The sequence below is a fragment of the Mandrillus leucophaeus genome, unplaced genomic scaffold (genome assembly GCF_000951045.1).
Source record: "Mandrillus leucophaeus isolate KB7577 unplaced genomic scaffold, Mleu.le_1.0 Scaffold210, whole genome shotgun sequence".
NCBI classification, from domain to species: Eukaryota; Metazoa; Chordata; class Mammalia; order Primates; family Cercopithecidae; genus Mandrillus; species Mandrillus leucophaeus.
In genome coordinates, this window is record NW_012102144.1 from 4,177,473 (window position 1) to 4,197,322 (window position 19,850).

Consider the following 19,850-nt stretch of genomic DNA (forward strand, 5'->3'; position numbering starts at 1 on the left):
TGGTTCCAAAGCTTGTGTTTTCATCTACTACTTTGTGGTTACTCTACTACCTTTAGTATATTTATTCCATGTTTTTACTGAGACAGTTGCACAAGACCTGAGGAGACATAAACATTTGAGATCAGAATGCATAGAGGAAAAAAAAAGATGTGTTCTCCACTTCCTAGACAACATTAGTAAGTTTAAGAAGACTCAGAACCATACAGATTACATGAAATCAGCGCTACTATTTATCACGATGGACAAAAGAAACGAGGAGCCACTCTGCGCACTATCATAGGTCAGACTAGGATCTCGCCTGGAATCCCAGGATGTGAGAAACAGCTGTGACTCATGGCCAACTGCTGTTTCAGAACCTAGGACAGCGGCACACATCCCTTCCACTAGGGGGCAGGATGGTCATTACATTGTGATTGTTTATAAACTGAGCCTGATTCTGACAGGCAGCAAGCCAGCTCAATTTCTGTAGCTTCGGAATAGACAGCCAGTGGGGCCAAGTGTCCATGTTTGCCCCAGATAAGAATCTTGGAACTCTTTAAGTATTTGTGAAAGCATCCGGTGGACACGTTAGGTTTTTGCATTTGGTAACCACAGTATCAAGAGTTAGAAAAAGTGTAAAATACCAAATATTAGAAGAGCTTTTGGACAGCGCCAGCTTGAAAATGCCTCTCTTAACCACTGTACTTATGTTGATTGATTTCATATTTACCTATGGACTGACTGCAAATGAATGGTCTTGCTAGGACATTTTTGGAACTATCCTTACCTAGGCTGTGAAAAGTTCAGAAAGGGAAGTTAAGGGAGAAGAGTATAACAAAAGTGGCTAGTAACATGGGCTTTGGAGTCAGATAGACATGAATTTAGACTTGATTTCACCACTTTTTCACAATGTGAATTTGAGTAAATGATAACCTCTCTCTCTGTACTTCAATTTTCTCAACTATAAAATAGAAATGGTATAGCAGATATCTTACAGGATTGTTATGATGACTAAATGAATCTCTAAAGCACTTGGCTGGAAGTCTGGCATACAAGGCTCAATGATAACCATGATGATGATGAATCTGCTATTGAAGAAAAAAATAATAACCTTAGCATGTCAATTTACATTACCCAATATAGTTTATGCATCTCAAACAAATATAAAAATGTATATAAATATTCACTGGTTCATTTACTCACTTACTTATTCATCAAACATTTATTAAACATCTGTAGTTTGCCAGGCAAGGGGAATACAAAGACAGTCATTAAGAAAGCTCACAAATATTCTAGCATACAATAATAAGTGCTTTAGCCAATGAAACAGAGCAAGACATACATTGTTGTCACGTAGTAGGATCAAAAGCCACTCTTATACTTTGCCGTTTGATATGGTTTGGGTGGGCTCTGTGTCCCCAAATCTTCTCTCAAATTGTAATCCCCACTTGTTGATGGAGGGACCTGCTGGGAAGTGAATGGATCATGGGAGTGGTTTCCCCCATACTGTTCTCGTGATGGTGAGTTATCATGAAATCTGTTTGTTTAAAAATGGCACTTTCCCCTTTGTTCTTTCTTTCTCCTGCTGCCTTGTGAAGAAGGTACTTGCTTTTCTTTCACCTTCTGCCGTGATTATAAGTTTCCTGAGGCCTCCCCAGCCATGTGGAATTGTGAGTCAATTAAACCTTTTCACTTTTCAGATATCTTAGAGCAGTGTGAAAATGGACTAACACACTATACTTTCCTTCTCTCCCCTAAAACAATGCATGATGTTACAGATAGCATCTTCTATGCCAGTCTGGGTCTCTGAATGAGAATGATGGCAAAGTACAGGAGAGACACCAGCTGACTTTTGATGGAAATAAAACGTGCACAAGAAATCAACTGTTTATTATAAGTCATTTAGATTTGGGGTCATTTACTACCTCAGCAGAAACTGGGATATCCTAAATGATGTCAGGCTGCTGCTTTCAAAACAACCTACAATGGTGGAATCAATGCATGGACGCAAACAGGTAAACAATCATGCAAACTGCAGTATAAATGCTATAAGAGATGTGGGAGTGAAGTGCTATTAGGCAGGAACCAAAGTAATAAATTTGTGATGAACTTGAAAGGGTCAATATGCACCTATCTGCTAACAAAATATCTGGTGAGGCTACAATGTGGAACTCCATTTCAAGCAGAGGAAGACACCATTTGAGAGAGACACAGCAACGCCACAGAATGTGGAAAATGTAAGACTTGGGGGAGGGGAATGGTTTGTAATCCCACACTGTAACTTGGAAGGAACATTGAGAAATAGAAAAGTAAGGTGACATTATATTCTAATGACCTAGTGACAATAATAGCCTTACTAGCGTGCCAACTCAGGTCATATATTGTGTAATATTTGGTTTCATTCCCACTTTTGACCAATAGCTACATACAAGAGGCAGTAAAACCCATATAATTTGGGCAAAACAATGTTGGGCTGGAAATCAGAACCTCTGGCTGCTAATACAGGGTATATCAATCACGAGGGGAAATCTGAACATCTTGTTGTCTCTAGACCTCCATTACCTTATTGATAAAATGAATGGAAAAAACCTAGATTATTTCTGATCACTTCTATCTCTAAGACTGTGTTTCCTACACTTGAAATGTAACATTTGAAATCTTCATTGTTTGTTTGAAAAGATTCCACCTGGGACATAAAACCAGGCTATTGACTTGTTATAAATGGAGAGCTATTTGATTGCATCATAAACTGTAACAGATCCTGTGGAAGTGGGGAAGCCACTCCTGTCTCCTTGGAATTAGTGCACCCTCAAATTCCAATGGATTGAGGGCTTGCTCTGGTTGGTGGCCAGAGGCTCCTCGGCCCCATTGAATAGGTTGGAAATCCAGAGAATAATCCCTCTTGGAAGCGGCCATGAACAATGACTATTCTAAGTTGGTAGACAAATGCCTAAGTTCTCTCCTCTACAGGTAGGATAATTCTGAAGTTGGACATCCTCAGAATTCCCCAGCGGGACTGAGTTTCCGTTGCTCACATGATAACTGGTTTGACAATATACATTTTATTGGCTACCTCTGCTTTCCTGTGTCACTCCTCATTCATCTACCGGTGTTTTCTAGACTCACCTCTGAAATAAAACATCTGCACTCGAATTCTTGTCTCAAGACCTGCTTCTAGGGAACCCTAAGACATATACTAACACACAGGTGACAGTACAACTACACTCCACTGTCAATAATTTTTATGATTGGTTTAAATGTACATCCTACACTTGGGTGCAAGTAAAATCACATTTTCAATTAATTAAATCTGGCTTTGGGCTGGGCGCAGTGGCTCATGCCTCTAATCCCAGCACTTTGGGAGGCCAAGGCAGGCAGATCACCTGAGGTCAGGAGATCGAGACCAGCCTGGCCAATATAATGAAACCCTGTCTCTACTGAAAATACAAAAATTAGTTGGGCATGGTGGCACACAACTGTAATCTCAGCCACTTGGGAGGCTGAGGCAGGAGAACTGCTTGAACCTGGGAGGTGGAGGTTGCAGTGGGCCGAGATCATGGCACTGCACTGCAGCCTGGGCGACAGAGCTAGACTCCATCTCAAAAAAAAAAAAAAAATTCTGGCTTTGAACCCTAACCTAAATGCTCATCGTTCAGACTCTCATAATGATTCAAAGGTGAACAACTCCACTCCCTCTATGCCAAACTGGGGCATGGAGATTTTGCAGTTGTTCACAAATATGTAAAATCTAATGTGCAGTCTCTACCATAGATGTGTTGCTTTACTGTGGCCCTATGACCTCCTGGACACTTTGGAAACCCATTATTTATTTCTTCTATGGAAAGCCCCATTTTGGTTTAAGGCACTCCACCTTGTCCTCCTCTAACTTCCAGTGCTGGTAGCCATCTTCTCTGACTTTGAAGGTCTGAAACATGAAAACTAAATCTTTCATGTCTAAATGTGTGAGTTTAGGTTGAATGCGTGTGTGTGTGTGTCTGTGTGTATCTGTATGTGTGTGAGAGACAGACACACACACACACACACACACACAGAGAGAGAGAGAGAGAGAGAGAGAGAGAATGTGTCAGAGACAAACAAAACAGAAAGGATAACTTAATTTTCTCCTGAAAACCCAACAATGCTCTCTCTTTCTGAATAGGGGAAATAAAATGTTTTATTCCCCACTACAGTTCCCCAAAAGAAATGAAACTAGTGTTGAGATGTGTGTGGCTGTTACTGCTGTTAAAATAACTCATCCTATATCACCTTGTGAAAGTTTGAACTTCATGTGCCTAGGAACTGGTAGGATTAGAGAAAAAGGAAAAGGCAAACAGGCATTATCTCCTTTTAAGATAGAATAGAAGACTTTTAAATATTACTTTTGCATAAGAGGAGTTCAAATCTTCATCTTCATGATGTTGCACTCCCTTAGGTATTAAGTTGTGAGTAGGTTGTCTATTTCTTTATATACTAGTCTTGGAAGAGATTACCACTTATATAGTGGCAGAGGTAAAATGGGTCAGGTACTTTTAGTGGCCTGACCACTCTCTGAGAATAATTTTCTTAGTAGATGTAACTAGGATTTGAGACTAGCCCTAGTAAATAATATGGCCATTTTAATAAACATGCTGGATACCAATTCTCCTCAGATGTATGAAAAGAAACCCTCTTGGGGGGAAAAAAAAAGAGTTCTAATATGAAGAGATTTCATTTTCAATGAGGTAACCTCTTTTCTCTTTGCACTGTCATACATAGCTTCCATGTAGAGCCAAAATGTTAAATATTTGAAAAAGGGAGAATTTATATACCTGAACAAGGGTAGTCAGTTATGTTAATTAGCAGGCTGCTAATGATGTCAGAGTCACACCTTTGATCTGTATCCAATTTATCAATTTCCAGTTGATCTATACCTTTATTTTCTCCTATCAATTCCCTGCTGACCATCTGCCTAATGCTTTCAAAGGGGTGACTAGTTATTTGTCTGGCTATCAATCCAAATATCACCACAAGAAAAATCAAAACAAAACCCTTAAACAACATATTCTGCTAAGATGGAACAGGAAATAAGTGAGTAGCCACAATATTTTTTATTGGAAAGATGAGGTTATAAGTGATTTGCTTACTGGTAAGGCGATTCATGCAATTCCACTGAGTTACTTATGAACACAATCTGATCCTAGTTGTCATGGCAACATACAAAAAAAGTGGAAAGAGTTCACGATTACATTTTCTTGAAATGATCCAAAATATTAACTGTAAGTATGTGAATTCTGTAGAAAATGTTATTTAAACTTTTTCTCGGAATCTCGGAGCTGCTGCTGGATTCCAAGAGATGTCTGCCTGCAGCTGTTCAGGCATTATAATCCCCCTCTGCGATGAAAACTGAAAAGCGATGAAGATTTGAAAAAAAAAAAAAATAGAAGTCTTGCTTCACCCTCAGGACATCTTTCTCTAACACCCCCCTCCATTAATATGCAAGGCGTGAAACATTAAATGTCACATCCATGTCATACTCTAATGCCACTGAATTGTAGAATCAAAGTGTAGAATTCTTTTGCCAATGCGACTTGGGCTAAAAAGACATCTCACTAACCAGAATAAAAGGTCAAACACATAATTCTTAGTTTTCCTTCAAATTTTCTACCAAAATGAGGACAAATTGGGGGGGAAAAATCCAAGGCTTTTAAGACATAATTTTCTCAGTGTTCTAGTAGAAAACAGTGCCCTGAATAAGAAGGTCACAAAAACCACCAAACACTCCTTTATCATATGTGAATAAAAACCTATAGCTTCATCCAAGAAAGGAAACTCATAAAACCTTTTAGGAAGAGAGGCCACTGTTGTATCTTTCTTTGAAATATTTTTTATTGGTATTGTTTTTCAGATGAGAGATCTGATATTTTCTCTCACAATCATGCACTTTAAAATGGTACTATGAAAGGAATAAAGTTAACCGTTGATCATTATTTTCCTTCCCAGCAAAACAGAACGCACTCTATCAGTGAAGGCCCATCAGTATTTAATGCTGGAACTCTCTTGCACATGACTCTCATATCTCTACTTCTTGCATTGATGAGATTTCAACTGGGTTTAGTGACTGAGAGTTTGTGTGAGAATTTGAACAAGGCTAATTTTCCCATTGGTTTACCCAAAATGGTCTGCAACTGTCAGCATTTCTGTGTGCAGGCTGCTAGGTGGGATTAAGTATATACGTCCATCCACTTCTTAGTGGATACAAGTTCTCAAGGTCACCCAGGAACATTTCTATTCCAACCTGATGACTCTGTAGGCTTTGGTGTAAGCACATAAGCAACACTAGAGTTGTAGGGTGCTGCTCTGTTCTCGTGGGATATGTAAACACTCAGTTGTTCCTAATTTGTTATAGGAAACAGGTATTAGGGATTCGCTTTTTCTCTAGGCTGCTACTCGATAATTCAACTAGTTCATTCTCTTCTACCCTCTAACATGAAGAGAATTCATTTCTCCAATTTTACACCAGTGTTTTCCATCTTTCTGTGGGTGCAGCACATTTTCAAAGACAAACGTTTGAGCAGCACTGCTGAAGTCAACAGTAATTTCAACCTAAAGCTTATTACAAAAGGACAATATTTTGTGGCTTCAGTAAATGTGTCCACGATGTTGCCTTGTTCTCTTGGTCACCCTCACACCCTGTCTTTTTAAGTAAGATTGTTGTGCTGATCAATTCAAGAATTGGGTGCTGGGAATGTAGTACTGGTGAATAAACAGACATAGTTGCTGTCGTTATGAAATTTATGTGATGGAGATGGAGACAGGAGCTAAGCAGATAATTACACACACTATTTAGCTGCATTGTGATCAGTTTAAAGGGGAGAAAGACAAAACAAATGACAAATTTAAAGATTGTTACGAGTAAACATTTTCTCTGTTTCCTCTCCTCCTTCTCTTTCTCCTTTAAAAAGCTTGGGGAAAAGTGATCAGTATATTCTGTTCACATTACCAATCAGCAACTGTTAAATACCCTGACAACACCAGATGTCGACTCCAAAATGAACGGCATCTGGTTTAGTACATGAGAAACAGCACATGCAAGTGCAGGCCTGGGCTCTTAAACGTGCCCTGAGACATCTTGGAGGATCTAGGGGAATTTTAGGATGGTGTTAGCAACTGGTACTCCAGCAGCCTGAGTCCTCTGGGAATTTGCTGTGGTTTCAACATGCTCCCAGAGATAGTGCTATCTCTCACAGCCTTCATCAAAAGCAGGGTGTTCACCAAAGTCTGCCTTGCACCCTTGTGATCATGGCACACCGCTAATTAAAGGTAAGGAAACAAAAGAGAAATAACATGTGAAGCCCTTGCCACTCTGAGGAGATTTGTGAATGTCAGGGAGAAAAAAAGCAACTTTGAAGAACCAGTGGGGGAATGAAAAGCACTGGATGGAGAATCAGGGGAGATATGTTCTTGTCCTGGCTCTGTCTCTAAAAGGTTGCTCTGAAATGGTGGGCAGTCCATTCAACCTTTCTGGCCCTCACCCAGAGGTGAATGAGGTGGCTAGATTACCTCTAAAAAAGACAGGTTAACGAAGTGACTAACAAAACAGACTTTGGAGACAGTGAGATTCAGACTTGCATCACTTCCTTCCCATTTTATTAGGTGAGCAACTTAGGAGGGTTACTCAGCCCTTCTAAGCCTCAGTTTCCTCATCTGTAAAGTAGAGATGATTGTAGAACATACCTCAGGATTGTTTTAAGAATAGAATTAAATAAAGCAAAGTGCTTGTCACAGTGCCTAGCTAAGTGATAAGTATTAGCTATTTTTTTTTTAGTTTAGAAAATTTTTGTAATTTCATTGCTTTGCATCTAAATTAAGGTAAATGAGCAGTCATGTAACTTTTCATATAACCATGTAATGATATTGAAAAATTCCACTTGCCATTTCTTTTTATCAGTTTGCACTCTTGAGGGGTGTGTGTGTGTGTGTGTGTGTGTGTATCAATGTATGCATGGATGGATAGACACTTATTCGTTTAGCAAGTATACACAACAGAGTTTTGATATGAAAATAACACTCTGCTAGTGTTATTACCATGTAGACACAAGTACAATCTAACTTTCACTTCTTGAAACATAATTGGGGGTGGGTAAGAAACACTCACAAAATAAGAGTCTAAAGAAATAATCAAATGCCAAATTAGAGGAAGAATGGCGAGTGCTATGGGATGCAAACAAAAACACTGAAACCTCACTATTAATTTACTGGCTTTACAAGAGAATTAAATTAGGACTTTATTTAAAGAGATTAATCATAGAAGTATTAAAAAGGGCCTCTATTAGACAGCCTGGCTCGCAAAGCATTCCTCTGATCTATAATTAAAGGAACATTCCTGTGTGTATATAAAGTATAAGCCCTTCTTCATTCAGTGTATTGTATCACAAAAGGATAAAAAATGAAACATTAAAACTTGTTATAAATTACATTATTTGTCACCATTTATAAAATCTATAGTTTGGGGGCTTTGGTCAAATAAGATTGATCTGTTTGTGTTATCACTTGATTAATAAAAATAAGTGTTTCCAAGGTATGTGTTGGTCTCCATGCAGCAGAGATGTTTGCTATTGTTTGAAAATATTAAGGTGGTATTATTTCCTCCTCAATCAGTGGTCTTGGTAATTAAATTTCATTGATTTTATGACCTTTTCTATTCCCTTTATAATTTTAATGATAAAAAGGTAGCATCTAGGTTCTACCATAAATTGCAGCTTGGTTCATGGACATGTATTGTGGTGATTACTTTCTCCTGCTGTGTACCACTGACAAACACAACTCAGGGCTGTCCATTAATCAAGCCAATAGATACTGAAAAAGGCTTGTGGATCACTCCATTCTCCAAACTTAGTGGGTATCTTAACTTGGATTCACTTTCCCCTGGGCTCCCAGTGGAAAATTCCTTGGGCCACTGCTTCAGTGGACCTTCATCCCTGATACGGCTGTTTTTTTCCCAGGAAGTATGATGGTTATATTTGTTTCAGATCCCATCTTATCACAAGATTTCATCTGCCACCACACTAGAAGGGGTAAAATTTTTAATAACCTTCATCTGCCACCCCAAACACCTCAGAAATAATTTTCTTTAAAATATCACAATTACTGATTATCTAAAACAGATTTTCTCTTTTAATTTATTCATATCATCTTTCAGTTTAGCCTCCTCCAGGATAACTATATAGCTGATTCCCATATGCAGCAGGAAAGTCAGGAGCCAAGCTTTGCCTGCTGCTGTTCCTGAAGAGTGACTACTTACCACCAATGCCTCATCCATTGTCAGCTGTTCACCAGTCACTACTGAGTATATTCCAGGCACGGTTTTATGTCCTATATATGGGTTATTTTGTTTGATCCTCCAAGGGATGCATGGGGTGGGTATTTTCTTAACCTCTGTTATTCTAATGGGTATTATTCTCTATTATTCTGATGGGTATTAACCTCTATTATTCTGATGGGTAATGAGGCTCAAAGAGGTAAGAGACTTACCCACAGGACCTCAACTAGGAACTGAAGGCAGTGGCATTTAAAAACCCAGAAGTCCTGGTGCTGAAGCCCATGCTGTTAATCACTATAGTGCATGTTTGCTTACCTCTACAAACACTGGCCAAACACTGGATCATCATCTTGCATTGAAATAATTTTCCTGTTGCATAGTTTATACAGTAGTAAAATAGAGAACAGACTCTGGACTCAGACTGCCCAGTTTTTAATTATTACTCAACTATATTATCCCTATGGCCTCGAGCAAGTTATTTAACCTCTTTGAACTCAATTTGCTCCTATTCCAAGATGGGAAAAACAACAGGATCTTATTCTAAGGGTGGGTGTTTGGGAGGATTTAACATGATAAAACAGGCCCACTTAGAATAATGCCATGTGCTGAGTGCTCAATAAAGATTACTGAGTATTATTATTACGGTATAATTATCAAATATTATTATTCAATAAAATAGGGATGTGACACTGTTGTCAAAAGAAACATCAAGACATCTAATAATTTAGGGCTTGCTGAGTGAAGGTTGTAAAGAGGAAACAGGAGAGAGGGCAGGTAGCTGCACACACACAAAAAGAAAAAGGCAAAATACTGAGAAACAGGTGCTAGAGGAAGCCATTTCAGCCAAACCCATCACATAGCTTCCAGCCCCATGGAATTATTATGATTTCCCTTTCCTATTAAGGATTCACATCTGGATATAAAGTTCAAATGCAGACTTTGTCGAAATGAGTGTGCGCAAGAGCTGCTTCCACAGAAATCTTGGCTGCTGTTTACAGCGCTCGGGTTTTATGTCTCTTGTTTTCTCCTGAATTATTTATCCTGAGCATCTGTGTTACATTATTTTTACGTAACGTCACAACGGAAATGGGAGAATGGGCGCTCTTTTCTTGTTTGCCCACTGACAGTAAATGTGCCCTGCAGCTTCCAGGTGTCTTTTCTGCCTTTCTTCACTCACTTATCGAGCTATCTCTCTGTCAAGTGGGGCACATCCTGTCTCCTGGGGGGCTGAGTGAAGCCAGCCTCCAGCCAGCTTGGGGATAACAGATGGTCCCAGCTCCACTTAAAGATAAGACCAATCGATCTTTTCTAAGAGCTCCACAGCTCAGTAACCATGATTGCCTAAGCAACTGATACTGCAGACTGAATTTCATTTTTCAACCACCAAAACACAAATGTTCTCTGCAGGTGGGCTTGGAATCCCATGGCCCAGACTAAATTGGAAACTTCCTGGACATCTTGACTATTTGGCAAGCTATTTCAGAGGTCCCCATCTAAAGTTTTTACAATGAACCTAGAAACAGTAGTAATTATTATTCAACAACACTAATATGTGTTAGGCATCTAATATATGCTAGGAACTAAGTCACATACTTTACCTTGACTCATTAAGATTTACTACAACCCTACGAGATAGGCATCTTATTCCCATTTTTAAAAGATGGAAGAAAATTAAGTTCAGATAAATTAAGTGAGTTGTTCAAGTTCGATATCAATGAAGCACTAAAACTAAGATTCAATCCTAAATCTTAGCCCATGATCTTTCCTGCTTCTTTTTGACTAGAGTTTGCATGATATGTCCTTTTTGTTTTAACCAATCTACGTCTTTATATTTAAAGTAGTTTTCTCTAAGTGGCATATAATTGAGTTTCATATTTTATCCAATTACACAATCTCTACATTTTAATTAGATTTTTAGACCATTTATATTTAATGTAATGTTTGGGTTTAAACTCAATGTTTGGGTTTAAATCTTCCATCTTACTATTTATTTCCTATTTGTATGATCAGTTCTTTGTTTCTATATTAATATTTTCTTGCCTTCGTTTGGATTGACTATTGTTTATCATTTCATTTTATCTCCACTATGGGTTCATTGGCTCTTTATTTTTTGAGTGGCTGCTAGAATTTATAATACATACTTATCACAGTTTATCTCCAAATGATATTATATTACTTCATATATTACAGCAGAAAAGTTCAATTTCTCCCTTTTTGAACTATTGTTATATATTTTACTTCTGCACAGTCTGTAAGCCCCATAATGTTATTATTTTTGCTTTAAATGTTCAAATATTTAAGGAGTGTTAAAAATAACATTTTTTTTTTTTTTTTTTGAGACGGAGTCTTACTCTATTACCCAGGCTGGAGTGCATGCAGTGGCGCAATGTCTGCTCACTGTAAGCTCTGCTTCCTGGGTTCACGCCATTCTCCTGCCTCAGCCTCCCAAGTAGCTGGGACTACAGGCACCCACCACCACACCCAGCTAATTATTTTGTTTTTTTAGTAGAGACAGGGTTTCACTGTGTCAGCCAGGATGGTCTCAATCTCCTGACCTCGTGATCTGCCCACCTTGGCCTCCCAAAGTGCTGGGATTATAGGTGTGAGCCACCATGCCCAGCCTGAAAAAAAAAAAAAATCTTTAATATTTACTCTCATAGTTACCATTTTTGGTGCTCTTTCTTCGTGCAGTTCCACATTTTCACCTTGCATTATTTTCTTTCTGCATGATAGAAGATCTTTAAATAATGTAGTAAAAATCATGGGGTTCCATAGTCTGCTTATGGCTGTTGCTATGAAGAAATTGAGTTCCAGTGTCAGCATCAGGGGTCTCTATTGCATCGTACATCATAAGTGAGGTGAACCATGTTGAAGCAGACAGCTGAGCCACAACTGTAGAAATGGTCATTCCCTATACCCATAAGCTGTAAACTTTGGCCAAAGCATGGAATGGGGTCCTGATGAGAAGATGTCCGTCAGAAAGGCAAGTTTTGGATCTCCTTGTTTTTGAACCGTTCGTGGATGAGAAGGAGTTCAGATTGCAATAGCATTTCAAGAATCCTTTCCTACCCTATCTACATGTTAATGCCCTTTAGAAGCAGATGTCTAAAAAGTAGAGGACTTCACTAGCCAGGTGGATGTTTAAGTCAGCTGGGAATCCTAAAATGGGGGTGTATCTTCTATAAAGGAGTTGCTTATCAGTCCTCCAAAGACCAGAAACCAACTCAGCCTTAGGAAATCTTCCATTCAGTCGTCATCATTTTGCATGAAGAGCAGAGTCCGGAGCCAGGCATGGCCATGGCTCAGCTCCAAGAGCTAGTAATGATTATGATGGCAAATGATAATGATAAATAATATTAATGGAAAATTTAGTAAGAGCCAAGCATTGTTCTAAAATCTTTATAGTTACTGATTCATTTGATGCTGATAACCCAAACAGTAGCTACTATTGCATATTATTATTTTCATTTTCAGGGCACAGAGTACTTAAATAACTTGTACAAGGTTGTGTGGTTATTAAGTGGCAGAACTGGGATTTTAATTATGGAAGTTTGGCCTTAGAGTCCATGCTCTTAAACACACACTATGTTGGAATGCTTCTAAGCAAAATGGAGCTCCTTACCTTGCCCAAAGCTGCCTCACTTTCTTCTTCACAATCTCCAGTATCCTAGGTTCCTTTGCTTACTGACTCCAAAGAAGCAACAATCACTTGGTTCTACCTGGTCTGAATGGGTCTCATTCATTTAAAGAGGAAGGCCACTGAGTCTCAATGCTTCAAGGTCTCAGTTTTAGGTTTTTACGTTGGCCAAGACTTTTCAGACCTCTTTCCCTGAGAGTGTGTAGAGGGTGCATAGTGGTTTTTTTTTTTTTTTTTTCATTGAGTTCATGTTTCTTTTGTTACTTCAGAAGGTATGTCCTGAGCCTGCAGACTGAAAATTCTGGCTTAGCTGGCCTTCAGAGCTCTAGCAGCTGAGCCCTCTGGAAAACTTAGCCCTGAAAATAAGCGATACTTGCCTAGTAAATCTCATCGCAGCTGGCACAACTTGCAGAGTTGAGTCTCTGTAGAAAGCACAAGCGACTAAAAGACACGGCCTTTATGGATTTGGGATCCTAAGTTAAACAGTCCATAATTTTCATTGGTATGGCATTATTTTGGAGGAGAGTCCTGAGATATCATTCTTAAAGAAGAGGTATTTCTATCATAGCAGATTGGTGGTCCTGGAGACCTTTGACTGATAACATGCAGAATCATAAACTGAAGTGTCTTGTATGCTAAATTTATTCAGGAAAATAGAGATCCCAGTCTCTGAAGATGTGAAGATTGCAGCTGAAACTCACGTGGAGCTGCCTTTGGAGAAGTCTTAGGGCTTGGATTATGGAGACTAGGGCCAGGACGTGATTATGGACAGGGCATGGGATGTCTTACATGAAAAAGAAAGAGAGATTCTGGGATCTCATTTCCCTGTGTTGCTGAAAGTCTTGTCTCTCCTTAGGGACTGCCTGAAATTCAATTCAATGATATTCCAATTCAAATGCTGCCAGTCACAACATCCTGCCTGTAATGTCAGATGACAAGGTGATCCTCAAAGTGGCAAGACTGGTTTAGGGGATTCATGGGAAAGAAGAAAAGGTATGCCATTTGGCAAGCTGTTAGTTTGGGCAATTTTGCTGCTTGACAGACAGTACCTTTGTACCAGAATGTCATAGGAAACAGAGTAAATCCTGGAGACACTCAACTCTCTAGTGTTACCATACACTGAATTAGGATTCTATCAAATTTTCCAACAAACAGAGTAATCAATGTCTACAGATAGCTATGTGACTTTAGGTATGAGTGCCAGGATTTGTCGTTAACAAACTACCTCATTATCTTTGATTTGTACACCTTTCTGAGATGGTGGGAATGGAGAAGGAAAAACATATGTCATTATATTTATTCTGCCATTATTAGCTCCATAAGACTATTTAACTCCAAATTAATTTTGTGTATTAAGCCGTCGTGACTCTGGTGTAATCCTTCCTGTTATGACAATAAGATCTGTTTTTAAAAATATATGATACATGATGCAGGATTTGAGTGATCATTTTGGCGACCAAGATCATTAAAAGAAACCAGTAATGTTCCTGGATTTGGATAACAAGGACCCAAGACCCTTACTTTAGTGGCCTCACATATCAAAGTACTGAAAAAATAAACTTACTAAAAATCATGTGGCCCTTCTGTCAACTGGGATTTAGCCCTCCACACTGTTGCGCATGATCCATAAGTTTAATCATACCCTCTTGGGGCTGACCCTATTCAGGCTCAGAAAATGTTTCTGCACATCTCCAATGTACTCAAACAAAAGATGATTTCTACCAAATATCATAAAGATGCTTGGGTTGAGCAGCCTGGATGGAATTGGAGACTGTTATTCTAAGTGATGTAACTCAGGAATGGAAAACCAAACATCATATGTTCTCGCTCATAAGTGGGAGCTAAGCTAGGAGGACACAAAGGCATAAGAATGGCACAATGGACTTTGGGGACTCAGGGAAAAGGGTAGGAGAGGGGTGAGGGGAAAGGGTAGGAGAGGGGTGAGGAATAAAAGACTACACATTGGGTACAGTGTACACTGCTTGGGTGATGGGTGCACCAAGATCTCAGAAATTACCACTGAAGAACTTACTCATGTAACCAAACACCAGCTGTTCCCCCAAAACCTAATGAAATAAAAAATAAGTGCTTCTGACATAGTAGCCAGATGTTGCTGTGGAATGTGGGAAGATCTTGAGAGCTAGAAGAGCTTAGGTCAGAGATAAGACAAATTAACTTGTATAAATCCTTCCTTCAGATTGTAAAACTGCAACGTATTCTTGCATAAAGAAGCATCATTTCCACTTAATGTTGAATATCCATTTTCTTTATACTCTTGGTTTTCCAATTTACAGTTTTAGAAATATTTGCAAGTTATCATGGTATTCACAGCAAATGCCTATGGAAGCTGAGGAATATTTTGCTACATTAAATTATCCATATTACTGCTAAACATGTATGTACACCAGTCTACTCTAGACTTCATGCATGAACTGTGTCATCAGTGGTTTATATTGGCAACTAAGTGGATGCTGAAGCCTGACATTACAAATACTATTATTTTTATAAATGCAGTCAAGATCATTTAATTAAAAGAGAACATAAGATTTTAGTTTTTAAAAATAATCTTGAGTTATAATGTATAATTATAATTACTATTTTGACTTTTAATTTTAACAAATACTTCTGAATAATTAAAAAGTAACTTTTTTGAAAACACTTAACAATGACTTTAAGTTCAATTTTTACCATTTAATTTAATTTGTATTTTTGATGAAGTATATTAAACATATAAGCAGATTGAATACTATTCCATTTAATTTTCTAATCCTTTAGATTATCGTTGTCAATAGAATATAAAATAAGTAAAATTATGATTATGGCAATATAATTAGTAATTTTGCTAAAATGAAGGCCAAAACATTTTTGCAATAAATATGTAATCATAGAATAATTATGTCCTGATTTTATTACTCATCTAAACATCACTATCTTAATAACCGAACACCCAGAACAGAACTTATTAACAATTAAATTCAGTTGCCTTTAATATTTGGCAAACAGCCACATAAGATACCTTTATACATATTTTTATTTTGCATAATGAAGTTATATTTGGCATGGTAGGAAGATAGAATTAGTTTTATTTAATAGTCTGTTAGATGAATTTATAACTTTTAAACATTTAGAGCTATTGTATATGGGCTTCCACTTATTCTCTTGCCCCGGGGCCCACAAATGTCAGGGTCACAATTGAGGGAAACAAAAATTCTTTCCAAACTCACAATTTGTGACATATATCTCTTGAGGAGGGACTATTTACAGTATTGCCTCCTAGATGCATCCTCAGCAAAAACTTTTACTTGGCATGAGCAGTTCTATTTTTATAGCTAAAATGTTGTGGACCTTGATTCACTCTCCAATTAACCTTGGCAAACTTAGAAGATGTGGGGGGTTTGAAGAACTTATAATTCCTTTCTGCACACACCACCCATGAATCCAGTTCACACATCTTGTCACTGATCTTGTGCAGCCTCAGGAGCCTGCTCTGCTGCTGTCCGCCTCAGACCAAACTGGATCTCTATCCCTTTTCAGAGGCCCCCTCCTCCTTCCTTTACTACTCTGGACCTTTCTCTACTTCAGCCTCCTCTACAACATCAAAATTCTCCTACTTTGTTTCCCATTCCTCCTGGGCTTGCTCTCTGCCTTGCATTAAGGTTTTCCCACGTCCAGAGTGAGCTCATTAAATCTCTTGCCTTGGAAAGGAGCGAGGTGACAGTAACAGGGAAGGTTTGAAGTTCTTCTGAGAGCAGAAATATGGCAGTTAACTCTGGATTCAGGGAAGTAAGTACTTCCAGGCGAGAGGAGAATGGTCCGTGTATCAGTTTCTTTTGCTCCACAATGAAGGTTGAAGGTGGAGATGTGCAGAATCCCAACTGTGTCCTTCCTTGTTATGGGAGCCACTGTAAAAGGGCAGTTTGTAATTTCATAAGTGGCAGGATTATTTATCTATTAATTTGTGTTTATTTTTGCTGTAGTTTTCCCTTCACCCACTCCAAGCAAGTAGCCAGTGTTTGTATGCCTTGTACTGGGGAATTTTGCAGGGTCCAATAAGAAATGGCAGGAAGTTGACTCTCTTTCTTTTCTTCTGTGAAAGCTTGAGCTTAGGGAAAATATGATGTTAGGCATTTCTAGGGAGGAAGAGAGACAGGTAGCTATATTTGAGGATGGCAGGAAAAGAAAGAAAGGTTTTTTTTTTTTTTTTTTTTTTTTTTCCCCATCCTTTGACTGAAAAGCAGATGCAAGTCAGCAGGCTCCATGAGCACTGGGGACTGTGTCCTGCCCCATAACAGTTTCTTACAGATAGATCCATAGTTTTAAGGGCATGCCTCACATGTATGTTTAAGAAAATTGAACCCTAGCTCAATTCTCATTCTTGCCTGTGCCTCCCAAACCCAACAACACAGTTGCTGGTTTTAAGCAACCTCGTACATGTAGACAATGAACACAGCAGTAATAACTGTTATGCATCAAAACCCTGATGCCTTGGCACAAGACGAGGGTATGGGGAGCTCCAGCAATGACAAAGAGGCTGAATTTTCAGCTACTCCTGTAGAATCAGGGCTCATGGTTTAATGTAAGTTTGTTCTGTTAAAAAATAACTTTTAGCTTTGGAATAATTTTAGATTTACAGAAAAATTGCAGAGTACAGAGAGTCCCCAATGTATACCTCACCCAATTTCCCTATTGCTATCATCTTATATTACCATGGAACATTTGTCAAAACTAAGAAACTGACACTGATACATTACTATTAACTCAACTCCAGACTTTATCTGAATCTCACCAGTTTTTCAACTGACGTCCCCTTCCTGTTCCAAAATCCCATCCAAGGTACCACCTAGCATTTAGTTGTCATGTCTCCCCATCTCTACTGGTCTGTGGTAGTTTCTGAGTGTGTCTGATATTTTTCTTGTGCTTACACTGGGAATGTGGATCTTTGGAACAAATGCCACCAAGATGAAGTGGTCTTCTCACTGCATCATATCAGGGGCTAAAATTATTTCCTTTAAAACAAGGAAAATTGACAATTCTCACACATTAGAATTTGTAGGTAAAGATTCATCATTGTTATTTAAACATTCATATACAAAAGAAGTTTAGACCAGTGTCACTTAAGAGCATCATAACCCTAAGCATTGCAATTGAAGGAGAATGCAGCAGCCCTTGCCTTTCCTCTAGGTTGGTCAATATTTCCATCAAGCCTCCCAACATACTTTCTTCTGTATTCTGCTGTGATTCTGGGACGTGTTTAAGTAAGGATTTCTTAAGTATTTGAGGAAGTCTTTTGAAATCTGGTTTAAAATCAAATTCCTTTCTCTCTATACTTTCCATACACCTTTTGGCTAAATATAATTAGTTTTATTTGAATCTTCATGAATTTTTTTAAATACATAAACTGAGAACATACTTTGTTCCAGGGACTCAAACTAGCATTCTCTCATTGTGGTTTCTACTTACAGGAGCTCATTCATAATAACATATCTAGACTGGGTTTTAATAGTGTGGAATAAATTTAGAATTCATAATAAGAACCATGAGAAGGACAATTACCAAGGTTATTAAAAACAATTACTTCTTACCTTATTTTCACTACAACTTTCAGCCTTCAGCATATCCAGGTCACCATATAGGCATTAATTAAAATGTTTCCTCTAGCCTTGTTGGAAATTCTGACCTGTGGATAATGATTGATAGTCCCTTCCCAGGGATTGGATGGCTGTCCCCTAGAGAGGTTGGACATCTGACAAGGGCAGAGAGCATTCACAAGGCATTCACAATTCTCCCACAGCGGTTGCACATCTGTTCCATCAGGATGACATCCTCCTCTCTTTGTCACAGTTACTTACTCTTATAAAAGAGTTATTGGATGTTGACATTCTTTGAGCATATAGAAATCTAGAGACTTCACAGAATAGATGTTGGCTTTTTAATGATTATTTTAAATAGAAATATTCTGCTGGTCAACACATGCTAAGACAGATGTTCTTTACATAGACATGTTTTGGTGTGTGATGATGGAGTTATTACAGTAAAAGAGGCTCAAGAGGTTGCAGGTACTTTTATTTCAGCTCTGTCCCACAGAGCAATGGTTGAGTATACTAGTGGATAGTTTGGGAACAAGGCTACCATCCTTTTGTTTTTCTCAGCCGAACAAGAACTTACTCAACACTCTACCCTTTTCTCTGTTGGAAGTAGGAAGATTTCTGTTTGCTCCCCAGTGGAGTCTTTACCATAAATATCTTTCCCATTACTTATGTTTTCATTCACAAAGAATAGTTTGATAATGTTCTAAAGGAGAAAAACATAAGGGATGTGTGTATGGTTACAACACCCAACAGATATCAAAATGCAAGTTTCACTGCAGTCAGGCCCATGTGAGTCAGGCTAGCTTTCGGCAGAGGTAGGTAGAGAACAAATCTGAAGAACAGGGAGGAGATGACTATACCAGTGAATCAACCTTTAAGTGGAGGCTGACTATAGATAATGAATCAGTTAACTTGTTCATTTCCACAAATGCAAATCCTATGCTAAGTAAGGTTGGCTTATACTAATGGGTCTGCCAAGTACAATTTAGGTTGAACCACTAACACAAAGTAAAATAAAAATTCACATTTAATTTTGTTTTCTAAAGATGCAGAAGGAACTGTATGGTCCATGGTCAAGTACAAGTTATAATTGTCCATGATGTCACTTTCATTAATACGAGTCAGTAGAGCTAGAATGTAACACCTATGCAGCATCAGCAGTGCAGTAAAAGTATCTCCTGAAGGGCAAGATCTGAGTCCGGCAGGATCATTGTTTTCCTCACTAACTTTGCCACTTCGGAGGTTTTCAGGACTATTCCTTGCAAGCTAAGGAAATAGGAGGAGCATCAAGATTGAAGTCAGTTCTCCCAAGTTTCTTTTTCTTTTTTTTTTTTTTTTTTTTTTTTTT